This window comes from Phyllopteryx taeniolatus, chromosome 12 (assembly GCF_024500385.1).
Source record: "Phyllopteryx taeniolatus isolate TA_2022b chromosome 12, UOR_Ptae_1.2, whole genome shotgun sequence".
NCBI classification, from domain to species: domain Eukaryota; kingdom Metazoa; phylum Chordata; class Actinopteri; order Syngnathiformes; family Syngnathidae; genus Phyllopteryx; species Phyllopteryx taeniolatus.
In genome coordinates this window covers 10,484,348-10,498,616 of record NC_084513.1, presented here as the reverse complement: position 1 = coordinate 10,498,616, position 14,269 = coordinate 10,484,348, and the positions used below count along the sequence as shown (strand labels likewise).

General features: G+C 39.6%; 1 protein-coding gene across 5 annotated transcripts in view; it reads right to left on the bottom strand.

Moving 5' to 3' along the window:
- Positions 1-8,922, bottom strand: part of itprid2 (ITPR interacting domain containing 2) — an 80,608-nt gene extending 71,686 nt beyond the window's left edge. For 4 of the 5 annotated variants that reach the window (XM_061791574.1, XM_061791576.1, XM_061791573.1 and 1 more), the window contains exon 1: positions 8,763-8,921. The gene's annotated coding sequence lies outside the window, so the exon portion shown is untranslated. Of the gene's footprint in view, positions 1-8,762 lie in introns of all 5 variants that reach the window. The other variant, XM_061791575.1, reaches the window with a different exon arrangement.
- Between the last annotated feature and the right edge of the window lie 5,347 nt (positions 8,923-14,269).

Sequence of the window (14,269 nt, the reverse complement as noted above, 5' to 3'; positions counted from 1 at the left end):
TAAGTCTAACTGGCGGCGGAAGTAAACAAAGGAAGTGGCCAGATGACGTCGCTGAATTGCAGTTTTTGTCTCAATAAAATGTGCTTTCATTCCTATTTATTCAAATGCAAAAATTCTGATTCGGGATTCGTTTTTTTCATTGGAATTCAGGACTCAATCTGAATAGTGACTCTTTCCTAGCACTACATAAGTGATTATCATCAATTATGAAAATAAAGATACTGTATAATAACATTCATCCATCCATCCATTTTCCATACTGCTTATGCCCAATTGGGTCGCCGTTCATGACCATTCACAACTATGACACCCTGAACTGGTCGCCAGCCAATCACAGGCCACATATAAACAAACAACCATTCGCGCACACGTTCACACCTAAGGGCAATTTAGAGTCTTCAATTAACCTATCATGCATGTTTTTGGGATGTGGGAGGAAACCGAAGTACTCTGAGAAACCCCAAGCAGGCATGGGGAGAACATGCAAACTCCACTCAGGCGAGGCTGGATTTGAAGCCGGGTCCCCAGAACTGTGAGGCAGTTGTGCCAACCAGTCAACCACCAGCTTACTAAAGGAAATTTGAGCAATTTTGTTATTTCAGAATTGCTGATCAAACTGGTAGCCCTTCGCATTAATCATCCATCCATCCATTTTCTGTACTGTATTTTCTTCACTAGGGTCGCGGGCGTGCTGGAGCCTATCCCAGCTATCTTCGGCACACTGAACCGGTCGCCTGCCAGTCGCAGAGCACATATAAACAAACAACCATTCGCACTCACATTCACACCTACGGGCAATTTAGAGTCTTCAGTCAACCTACCATGCATGTTTTTGGGATGTGTGAAGAAACATGAGTACCCGGAGTAAACCCATGCAGGCACAGGAGAACATGCAAACTCCACACAGGCGAGGCCAGGATTTGAACCCCAGTCCTCAGAACTGTGAGGCAGATGTGCTAACCAGTCTTCCACCGTCCCGCTCGCATTAATCAGTACCCAAGAAACTCACTTTCAAAAAGGTGGGTGACACTAAAGTAACTTAAGTACATATTCATCAAGTACTTTCTTCAACAAGAAGGTATAAAAGAGGGTTTCACACAGCTTGTCTGTTAAATTCAAGTTTGTAAACCACTGTAATGACTAACAGTTCACTGTAGATTGAGGCGATCCATCGCTTTGGATTTGGGATCAGCACAACCTTTGAGTAGAAGATAAAAATTAGGGGGTGAATGCCAACAAGTCGGAAGTGGAACAAGTTTAGGCAGCTCACATTCGAACAGGGTATGGATATTTCTGGTATAAGCACTATGTGTCGCGGTAGGAGAAAGTGTGAGTCACGATAGGGAGAAAAGATGGCACAGTTCATGGAGTGAATGGCAAACGGCAAGTTAAAAAAAATTTTTTTTTAAAAAACAGTCACAGATGTTTTAACTCGTGAGTCAGCATTGATCACGGCGCATTTCATAGTTGGTGCATCTTTAAAGGGAAGATTGGAAGGATCGTCTGAAATATACATCTGTCATGAACAAAAAATATGCTTAATTTTGTTATCCAAATGACTATAGTCATCAAACAGAATTGCATTGAATTAGTCAAACATTTGTCACTTTTTCGCTTTCAAATCTGATGCCCGAAACGACGATGTTGCCCCTTCTGGTTTGACGCGTGACATCGGCAGATGATAGGAAGTTGCATTGTTTACAAACTCATGCACAGGCCAGGCCAACCCGCGGCTCGCGAGCCTCATGCGGCTCTTTAACTAGTTTCATGCGGCTCTTCAGGAGCTGTCACATGACATGCGTCAAAAATGCTTGGCTGGCGCTGTCATTCACTCCCCCTACAGCTAGATGGCACACTGACCATGTAAGCCTGTTTGAGTGACGTCAAACGAGCGACGAGAGAATCTTTGGTGTGACATCATTTGTGTTGTAAACAATTTCCGTCAAGTTGCCTCTTGAAATGGCAGGGAAAAAAAGCACAGCCAAACGAAAATATGAAGAAGAACACAGGACGTTTTTGCCAGAGTGGGAGAGTTTATATTTTTTTGTTAAACGTAATGGCAAGTCGATCTGCCTTATATGTCACGCAGCATTAGCGCATTTCAAAGCTTCAAATCTTCAGCGTCACTTCAGCTCACTCCACCCTAACATCGAACAGGAATTTCCAAAAGGGACTGAACTTCGCAAGAACAAGTTGGTCGCTTCGAAAAGCAAGGCAGAAAAGCAGGTGCAGTTTTTCAAAAAATTTACAAAACACTCGGAGACCGTAACGCTTGCATCATATCAGCTGGCTTGGAAGCCAGACTGTTTGAAAGCCCCGCTCGTCACAGATGAGGCTCCGGCTGAGTTGGAGATGATCGACCTTTGTGAGGAGGATCAACTGAAAGCTGTTTTAAGGGAAGGGACCGTTGAGTTCTGGAAAAGTGTGCCAATTGAAAAATACCCCAACATCAAACGAGCTGCGCTTAAGATACTGTCCATGTTTGGGTCAACGTACGTCTGCGAGTCTGTGTTTTCTACCCTGAAACGTGAAATCAAAGCATCGATCTGTTCTGACTGACACTCATTTGAAAGAATTGCTTAGAGTGGCAACAACAGAATACAAGCCAGATTTGAAGAGGATTGTTCAAGATAAGGAATGCCAGAAGTCTCACTAAGCAGCATAGTAAGAGAAAGATGTTATTGAAAATTATTCTATTATTGTTTGTGGACTTGCTTGAACTGAGAGTTTGTGTGTGTGAGACAGTGCACACAATGTTAACTGTTGAAAATTACTGATATTATCATGTTGGTGTGGTTATTTTCATTAGATCTGGCTGAGCAGAGGTCTGTGTATGCGTGCATACATGATTAAAAGATGATGTTCATGTGTACCCGTGTATGTGGCTCTTTGCAGTAACACAGAAAAAAAAGTGGCTCTTAGTCTCTGACTAGTTGGCCACCCCTGCAATAGTAGTTCAGCAAAGCAATTAGTTGTTGTCCAGACAAGTTAAGATGCCAAAACGTAAACCTGTTTAAATTCACAAAGGACCCACAACTTAAGAGGGAATCGACAAGACAAGTCCAGAGAACACGGAAAAAGTGGGAGCCCACAGCCTACATTTCACTCAGGACTGCTTCAAAACAGTACCTGCACTCCAAGAAACCCTGGGATTTAGCATACAGCACAAGAGGAAGCTAAAAAAGAAAAAGATGCAGTCCCAACAGTTTTCAAGCGACAGCGGGGATGTAAAGATGGTACGAGCGCAGATACGGGAGCTTCAAAGCATACCAGAATGGCTGGGGCGAAATTCAAAAGGCACAGGGTGAGTCAAATTTTAAACCTGGTCATATGGAGTCTCACCAAATATATAACAAGAATATGAAGCATTGAATTGACAAAGTCAACCCACATTTAACTATTTACTTAGAACATCGATGAAATTATGTATTGATATTATAGGGTACATTCTTATAATGTACTCATGCAAGCCACTTATACACTAGGGCACAGATGCTAGCTGTGTTTGTGTGTGTGTGTATCGACTACAAGAGGCATTGATTTACAGTTTGTACAAGAGCACCTAAAAAAAGATAAAAATCATGATCACTTCTTCTCAAATCATTCTTTGAAATGTTATTAATTTCAACAACAGAAGAGCAAGTAATTTCATGTAGACAGAACATACTTGTCCACGCACCATTCAGTTTTTTGTAACCGGCCGATATCTTCACCATTAGACTGGTCGCTGTTTTCAACAACTTCAGCTGCACCTTTATTATAGTCATCCGTGTTGTATGGCTCAAACTGGTAGGGACATAACACATTATAAACATCATTGCTGTCATTACCACATACTGTTTTCATTTCAACGGAAATATCACTGATTTCATCGCTGAAGTCACTGGCACAGTCTTCCTTGCATTCGTCCATGTTTGTTTACAAGCGATGGACACCGCTCCCTCTGGCAAAAGCATTCAACCGCTGATGTCACAACATGCCAGCTGCATTTTGAGGTGGCTTTCTGAATGACCAGATGGTGATTTAGTCATTATCATCAGACTCCACGAATGAATATCGCTGATTTTTTTTAGGAAGGCATCTCATATTCACTTTAAATATTTTGCCATAAAAAGCCCTTTTTGTCTTGTTTTTGTTGTTTTATAGTTTGAGGTGTCACAATAGAAAAAAAAAATTTGTGTCAAATAGGGCTGGGGGTGAAAAAAAAATGTAATAACTCAAGCTAAGTCGACTTCAAAGAGGTCGACTCAAAAGAGGCGTCAAATCTCCACCGGGACACAAAACAAAAACAAAACAAAAAAACGTTTAGCCCGGAACCATGTTTCCACTGTCAGAACCCATGTTTCACACGGATATTTATTGCAGATGGATGCAGTGTTGGGCCACTGATAAACTTTGCCAAAAACGTATTTACTAGCAAAAAAACCAAAACAATTTACCTTAAAATCATAGTCCCAAACAGAACATGGATAAATCATTACTACTGCAATTATTGTTCTTTATTTTAATGATAGTTTTTTTTTTCCCCTTTGCAACTCATTCATTGCCATTGACGGCTGTTGAATTCAAATATCCATGTTAATATGGACAACTGGCAGTGAATGAGTTTTTAAAGGAGTCTGGGCTTTTTAACTCCATCCATCCATCCATTTTCTGAGCCGCTTCTCCTCACTAGGGTCGCAGGCGTGCTGGAGCCTATCCCAGCTATCATCGGGCAGGAGGCGGGGTACACCCTGAACTGGTTGCCAGCCAATCGCAGGGCACATACAAACAAACAACCATTCGCACTCACATTCACACCTACGGGCAATTTAGAGTCGTCAATTAACCTGCATGCATGTTTTTTGGGATGTGGGAGGAAACCGGAGTGTAAAAAAACACAGTCAGATTCCCTTAAATTGTCAGAGTTACCATTTTATTTTCTGTACCCAAGTAAAATGTTCGTTTGCCTCTTCCACTAACCAAGAACAAAATCCTCTTTTAAAAACGGGCAATACCATACGTGGTCACATACACCTCTCCTCCTCCTCGCTGTCCCTAATGAAGTGGCCAACCACAGCTCGCTACTTGAAGTCACCATGAAAGAAGGAAAGAGAGAATGTTGTCCTGATGTAGTTTAGACCAAAACATGAGTGCTAGTGAATAATGTGGGACAATTTTAGGGAAGAAATCTAACTGCGCTTTTTCTGGGAGATATTGCAATTCTGATTTGATTCATATTTAAAGAAAAACATAAAGAAGATGGATGGCTGAATGAATTGAATCAAAAGCTAATACTCAAATAATGAAAGGAACTAAAAAGGCTTTGTGACTCTGAGGCAGGCCTTTTTCAAGGTTTTTAAATTGGTTCAAAAAAGCAATAATTACCACATCTATTTGAGCACTTGCTGTCTTCTCTATATAAATATGTAAAATACTGTATGTAAAAACTATTTTAAACTTTTGAACTAATGTACATGTTAATTGTACATATATGTAAGATTGTACGTAAATAAATACTTTTTCATATTTTTGTCCCAGACTGACTGCTACAAATGGAGACTGAGTGCTGGGCGATATAGTCTAAATCCTATCATGATACAAATGTAACAGGATGTATTATGATATCAACTTCAGTGTAAAAATGTGTGAAAAAGTGTTTCTGTATGGGTTATTTAAACAGGAAGTGCAATTCCTGTTAAAAGAGAAAGGAAGTATGAGATTTATTCTTCTCTCTGCTTTTCATTCAAATTTTGGATTTACATGTAATCATTTTCCTTTTCTTTTATGTAATGAAAAATGTAACAAAAACAAATATAATCTGTTAACAAAGCTAAATTGATTTAAAAATGTTGAGACCTATCATTGTGTAGCTCTCACAAATCACCAAGCACTCAATGGTGCAAACGAAGCCAAATAACATTTCTGGTATTATAAATATTTAATATACTAATATAATTTTGACCTTATATGGATGACGTATGCGGTAACCAATTGAGTTCCTGTTTTCAGGCGTGTGTGCTTGCTTAACATGTAGCTGCTCTAATATTTTATCTCACGACAATTAATTTACCTGCTAATTTGCTGTCTATAGTTGGTTGGTTTCCAGACAGACTTCTGTAAAAAGTGTATTGTACACCTAAACACTTATTCTGGTGTTACTCAACATTTCACATTAGCCCTTAGCTACTCCTCATCCACCTTTAGTGATAACAGTTCGTGTCAGAAGTGTAATTTATGCACCGTCATGGAGGCGAGGATTAGTTACTGAAAGGGGAGTATCACCACTGCAGAAGGATAGTGTTTAGCCGCGTCGGCTAGCAAGTGCAGCTCGTAGCTGGTGCTGGTGCAGAGCAAGTTATCTTAGCACATAGCACTGCCCCCAGCTTGCGACCAACAAGAAAAGGAAAGCAGGGAGGATGGGTGGATGCGCTTTTTATTTTTTTGCATGCCGCTTCTGAATGGTGAGCTTGGCACGATTCTGCAGTTGACACACAGATTCTGGGTCAGTTGGGAGCGTTGCAAAAAAAAACAGAAAAAAACGCAGCTTTGGCGATTACATGACCGCGTTGTCTGAAGTCACGGTTTTGATGAGAAAACAATTCATTCAACCCGAGTAATGAACTATCATTAGCTAATAGCTACGCATGATACTATCCGTCCGTATTGAACTCATGTATTGAGGTGGATGAATTTGCTTGAATACTACTACAGAAATCACATCGTTCAGCGAAATATTCAATGTCTTGAGTAATCGTTTGAAGAATGCAGTCATTTTACATGGCGATAGAAATCCAAATCCATCCAGTGACTCCTGAGAAATAGCGTTACTAATGTAATTCTATTACAAAAGTATTGTTACCATGGCAACCAATTGTGACATTTTCAAAATTTTGACCTTTTTAAAAGTACATTATGGTTTCATATATATTGTCCAAATTTGAATAGCTCAGCTTCATTATTTTCCTTTTGAATAGAAAATATAGACCATTCCTTTAAAAAATGATGACATTTTGGCAAGGTTTTCGTAATTACTTTCTAATTAGGCCTTTAAATGAGCATCTTCATAAGAAATAAGTTCTAAATCACATTCAGCATGACCAATTACATTAGTGTGTGAATTTTTGTCAAGACATTGAGAAATTATGTCGTAAAAAATAAAAGTTATACTGTTTTACTCTAATTTGAAGGTGTGTTTCTTTTTTTTTTTTTTTAACTAGATTTTCTGTCAGTGTTATCAAACAAAAGTGTTCTCCCAAAAGGACATTTCTTTCCACACAAAAAGCTCAATTTCTCTGGAACCTATCATCCAAACACGGAAATTCAAGGTGGGTTTTACTGAGGTTGAAGTGGCCATTCCAAACAGTATTTTAACATTTTTGGGAAATCTTTTTGCGTTGCTATTACCATGCTTCTTTTCATAAAAAGCTAATTTCCTCAGTTTTTGTTCAGAAACCAGTGTTTTTGGTGAACCCAAACCATGTTCTACTGTTGACTACTGAATAACAAAAAGAGGTAGAAACAAACTTTTTTTCTGGTAAAAGAAGAGTCCACTATTTCTCTTGTTGCTTAAATTGTCACAGATCACAATATTCTGTGGGTCTTGAAAGATCAGACAAAATGCTCTAAAACAGCTGCCACTGTTCTGTGCTCTGAATATAGCTGTTAGTGAATGAGTTAACAACAATAATAATGATAATAGGTGTCACATACTTCTCAAATTACTTAAATAGCTGTTAATAGTTTCCATGTATTTTTATGTCCCTAACCAGTATTTAATAAGATCATTAAACAGTTTTAAAACAAACCTAATTAGTTTGTCATGATATTAAATGTTTTTTTTAAAAAAAGTCTCTAACCGGATTTCATGACATCATTAAACCAGTATCAACATTAAACTAGCTAGTACAGACAATAGATTATCACTAAATTGTTTAACTTAGTATCAAGCATCTTTATAGTGTCATAAACTACTCATTTCATCACATCCAATGTAAAATATCATTTGGTTTTCATGACATCATTAAGCATTTTAAAAATGTCACTACTTTATAAAGATGTTATGTTTTTTTAAGTATTGCTAAAGAATTTATCTCACCATTAAACATTAAGCAACTGCACAAACGAGTTAACAGCATTTTACAAACGTTTAATAATGTCATGGAAAAAGAATTAGGGAGACTATTAAGATTTTTAATGCCAAGACAAACGATTTAGTTATACTTTTGAAAGATTTCCACGTCTGTTCAAACTAGTTAGTGACATCTGAAAAACGTTCTCATAAAACAGGAGTAGGTGACAAGTGTCACACTAATAATTAGATAAATTAATAATCTGTACATACATTTAAGCCTCTTAAAACATTAATACATAATTTATCTTCACTTGCACATTGTCTTAAATGTCGCTGACATAACTTTCCCGAGTTTCTGCTGATATTTTTAACGTGTTTTAAGCGTCACTGTGCAGCTTGTGTACTTATGACATAAGTTAGTTAGTGTCACTCATGTATTCAACGCGCGAGTCCACGATTCGAACAGAAGTTAAACGTGTCGCTAACGAGTTTATCTCGTGGTTAAAATGTGTCTTTCGGTAGTTTAGAGGGGTAAAACGTCACTAATGAGGAGTTTGTCCTCCCCCCCCAAAAACAAAAACGCCACTAACGAGTTACGCTAGTCTTTGGGTGATAGTTGAGCGACGAGGGCGGACTGCGAACTTAAGACTTTTGTTAAGTGTTTGTAAATGTCAACAGTTGACAGACGGTGCGGAGTTGTGCTGCTCACCTTCTTCATGCTGTTCCTCGCGTCCCGTCTGTCGGCTGCAAGTGTGAAAAGTGTCAAGTGTTGTCTCGAGTTGTGAAGATTTGTCAAGAGTTGTCCTCCTCCACCGTCTCCGCTCACGTCCAGGATTCCTGCTTCCGCTTCCTTCTCATGGCCCCGTAGAAAGAAAAGGGGAAACAGCACCCTCTGGCGAACCACAACCACGTTACAGCCTCAAGTATTACGTCAGTTATTTTTTTTATTGTATTAATTTAATAATGATAACTTTTTTTTTTAATGGTGCTATTTTTATTTAAACGACTATGATAATCGTATGTCAAATAACTCTAGAAAACAATACACAATATTTTTATTTTAATTAAATCAAAACCTTTCAATTGTTTTCATTTTGTGAGAACTTGAGAAGTATCAGTGGTTCTCCAAAAACTTTTTACGCCACGCCAAGCACCACCTAAAAAATACTCCAAGTACTACTGTAATGACCAGCATTAGGATACGGCAGCGTAGCAGACTCAAGATTTCCTCAAAAACGTATTGTCAACCACTGTAACAGTATACACAGACAGTTTGAAAATTACCACTGGGCCTAAATAACGGGGGGGGAGACTGTATTTAAATAATGACTCAATTTAAATTGATTAAGTAAGTTCAATGTTTGCAAACAAACAGTTCTAAAAGATTAAATGCAAATGTATTCAATGTAAAAGTGAAATACTACTGAACTGTACTTGACAAATGTATTGCAATGATTACAAAAAGTTTAAGACGCTAACATTAAGCAGTTTGCGCAATTAATTCAGTGATTCTTTCAAATACCACTAGAGGGAGCCCGCATACCACTAACAGTACTCATAACACTGAGAATCAATGATAATGGATTTTCTATTTTATCATTGAGATTGTTGATATTTTGATGAATGTAATAATTCCATGTCAAATAAATAGAGAAAACAATACAATATCTTTTGCTTTTAATTATAAATTTACCAGTCAATCTACATTCCTACCCTCACCTAGGGTCACGAGCTGTGGGTCGTGACCGAAAGAACAAGATCCCGGATACAAGCGGCCGAAATTAGTTTCCTCCGCAGGGTGTCCGGGCTCTCCCTTAGCGAAAGGGTGAGAAGCTTGGTCATCCGGGAGGAGCTCAAAGTAGAGCCGCTGCTCCTCCACATCGAGAGGAGCCAGATGAGGTGGCTGGGGGATCTGATTTGGATGCCTCCCGGATGCCTCCTTGGTGAGGTTTTCCGGGCACGTCCCACCGGGAGGAGACCCCGGGGACGACCTAGGAGACGCTGGAGAGACTACGTCTTTCGGCTGGCCTGGGAACGTCTCAGTATTCCCCCAGAAGAGCTGGATGAAGTGTCTGAGGAGAGGGAAGTCTGGGCGCCCATGCTAAAGCTACTGATCCCGCGACCCAACCTGGATAAGCGGTAGAAAATGGATGGATGGATGGATGGATGGATGGATACTTACAAAACTTGGACGTTTAACACACAGTTTGCCTCCTAACCTTACCTGACACACTCATAATACAAGCAGGAACATATCTAAGTAATGATCAACGTTTAGCATTTTTTTTTTTAACCAGATAGTGCCTTTTTCTTTGTTGTTTTGTTTGATTTTGTGCTGATTCTTTAGCTTACATGTTTGGTTTTGTGCTGATTCGCTAGCTAACAAAGAATCAGAGTGATCAGTTGTCACCTATGGGCGACGCCATTTTTTGCTGACACGTCAGCCAATTAGTGCGGCATGCATGCGTCACGTGATGCATATTGTAGTACCAATGGCTTTTAGGTGGATTTTACTCAATTTTTCTTTGTAACACTTTTTACTGTTTTCAAATCGGTAGTGTAGGTAGAATTTACCCTAATTTTAGGGTACTTTACCTCTCTAAAATAATAATAATAATTATATTTACTACTCTCCAAAATCCTTTTTCACAGTAGAGCAGCATTAAATTTAGTCTTGACATTGTGTGTCTGTGCGTGTGTTGAGCATTTTCGTCCTGCAAACAAAGCTTTGGACTTTAACTGCTTTGCATAATAATATGCAAATACAGTCCATCTTGTTTCTTCTTACGTCATCTACACCTGCTGTCCAAACCTTTGACCGTCAGATAGAGCCAAAGATCACTCGATACAAGCGCTCACTAGACACTTCATTAAGTCCACCGCCCATTCCGATGCAATATAAAAAATATTATGACTTCTACTACTCTACTACTACTACTACAACTTCCACTCTCACTGCGACTTTTTGGTTGGATTCATTGAGTGTCATTGAGTTTTCAGGCCGTAATTGAAAGTAGAAACGGGTGCTTTTGCAAGGAGATGTGTGTGCAGCACATACTTCTAGGCTAGATTCACTTTGCTCATACATCCTTGGGTCAAGTTAAATAAAATTTAAAAATAAATTTAAAAACATGTGGCGGCACGGTGAGCGACTGGTTAGAGCGTCTGCCTCACAGTTCTGAGGACTCCGGAGTTCAATCCCCGGCCCCGCCTGTGTGGAGTTTGCATGTTCTCCCTGTGCCTGCGTGGGTTTTCTCCGGCCACTCCGGTTTCCTCCCACATCCCAAAACCATGCGTGGTAGGTTAATTGAAGACTCTAAATTGTGAATGTGGGTGTGAGTGGTTGTTAGTTTATAAGTGCCCTGCGATTGGCTGGCGACCAGTTCAGGGTGTACCCCGCCTCCTGCCCCGTGTCAGCTGGGATAGGCTCCAGCATACCCGCGACCCTAGTGAGAATAAGAAGTATGAAAAATGAATTGGATGGATCCCGACTGGCTGACTGACTGATGATTGAAAACTAATTGAATAAATACTACTATTACACTACTCTTACTGCTGCTAAAATAATAATAATAATAATAATAATAATAATAACTTCAATTTATTATGGCTCGAAAAATGATACAAATTGTTATACATGAATAAAAACATACGAAGCAAAAGAATGCTCGAGTTGGCGGATGTGTAATCATAATCTTTCCACACGGTGGCGGTGTTGACCACGCAGCATTCGGCCAAGTGTTCATGAGGCTGCTTAACACTTAAAATGTGTTTAGTTTTTGTTTTATGATTTAATTAAAAGTGCAAGTTAAGTACAAAGTAAAACTGACGCATGGAGTTAAGACGTAGCAAGTTTAATCACTGAAACTAAAGCGCTCTCGTGTCATTTGAGTTGACTTTATTCACATTCATGTTGCCGTAGCGACGCTTCTGGGGCCTTTAAGGAGACAAAAGCAAATTTAAAATATTTATAACGCTGTTTTAGTCCCTTTTATACTGTTGTGCACATTTAAACCTTTCGAATCTTGGATATATGTGTGTGTGTGTGTGTGTGTGTGTGTAGGTGTGTGTGTGTGTACTTTTCTTGTACAAGTATGTGTGTGCATGATTGTGTGTGTGTGTGTTTGTGTGTGTGTTTTGTACAAGTGTTTGTGTAAGTATACGCGTTCATGTGAGCGCATATATCGTAAATGTGTTTGTGCGTGCGTGTATGTGTGTGTATGTGTTTTGTATGTAGGTGTGTGTTTGTGTGCGTTCGTGTGAGATTGACTCCGCGTTAAAGATTAGCCACCAGACGACCGACGCTCTCCAAAGTTTCCCTGTAACTACTTAGCAACCACTTTATCACCACCATCATCATCATCACCATCTTTGTTGCCATGGTAACCAGCTCGTCTGGAGAGTCTAAAGTTCAAAGTTATTGGCCAATATACTTATTATAATTACTGATATATATACAAACTTCCACTTTTAATGGACAGTGGCTAGTAGTATGCTGGCGATTAGCTTTTAAAAGAGTGGATAGGCTCATAACTTTGACTATAATTTTGGCCACTCACACGTAGCCACACTGTTAACGTCAAATCAACACGTTAGCCAAGTGGCTAATCTTACTGGGCACTGGCGGCCATCTTGGAAAAACACTGACTACACCCAGCAGCCATCTTGGAAAAAAAATATAAATTGTAGCCTAACACAAGAGGACTTTGTGGAAGGTTCGCCGAAGAGGAGTGTGACATCCTTTTGCGCATGTGCATGAAATTGGCTGTCATAAAAAAGGATCAATAGGATTTTAGTGGCGATTTATTACAGTATGTAAATTTGCGCCAGCTGACGCCAGGCAAAGATATGCAACAAAGCTTCGGTACAACATTGGCAACCATGGATTTGCCTGATCAATACGCAGTTATGGACATGTGGGACCCAAATCCAGCCTGACCGGACGCAATAATTAATAATGTATTTGATTAATAATAATAATAACAATAATACATTTTGTTTCTAGGCACCTTTCAAGTCACTAAAGGTCACGATACAAACATAGTTAAAAGAACTCAAACAATACAATAAAAATAATAAAAGAAAAATCAATGAAAATGATACAGAAAATGTTACAGTGAGTCGGCAGTCCGGAATAGGTGTGTCTTGAGTTTGGATTTGAAGAGGGTTATTAATAATGAGTTTGTTTTTCGGCGGGCAGGTGGTAGTGAGTTCCAAAGACGGGGGGGGGGGGGGGGGGGGGGGCTGAAGGCTCTGTCCCCCAAGGTGGACAGAATGGCAGAAGGAAAAGGTGAGGTGAAGATCTGAGATAGCGGAAGGGTATGGCAATGTGCAGGAGGTCAGCGAGATATGACGGGGCGAGGATATTGATGGCCTTGAAGGTGCAGATCAGTATTTTATATTGAATGGAGTACTGGGCAGAGAGCCAGTGGAATTGTTGCAGAGCTGGAATGATGTGGTGAGCGGAGGGGGTCCTTGTCATAATACGGATGGCAGAGTTCTGGATGTCGTTTTTGTAGTAGTGATTGACACACAAATGTACACAAAATAATTAATGAAAGCCTACAAGTCTCTTGACGCATACTAGCAAGTGTTAATCATACAGGTGTTGATTGAAAAATGTTCAGATGATGAAGCGTCTCTGTATTTGCATTCACATTTGCATATGTTCAGGTCCAAATCCCATTCATAATTTTTATAAAATAGTAGGCCTACTGTCTGAATTCAATGCCGGTAATGCAACGCAAGACTACCATGATCAAATAATGAAAATAATGTGAATAACCCGATAATCGCCCTTAATTGAACACTTTTTGCCAACCAGCACACCACTTAACCATTTGGTGATGACACAGTGATCACACCAATACAATTTTCTATGATTCATTTTATTTAAGATGCAAAATATGTAATTTTCTTTCATAATATATAACCCATTTGTGGTTTAAAGGTTTTTGGAACAAAATCCGAGTTTGGGGACAAGTTGGTCCTCATTGAGTTGGTGTCCAACAGATTAGGTGAGGTATGCGTTTTGGGTAACCACGTTGGCCAAGTTCGTGGCACCTTCTTGGTTTTACACGCGCATGCGCCGTGTGTGCGTGAGGCGGCAGATGGGCATTTTTTTTGGTCACGTGACCCCCGGGGCCGTTTGGATAACGGAGGCACCATATGGCGGGAGGGCGTGGTGTGGATATGCTAATTGGCACACACGCGCAC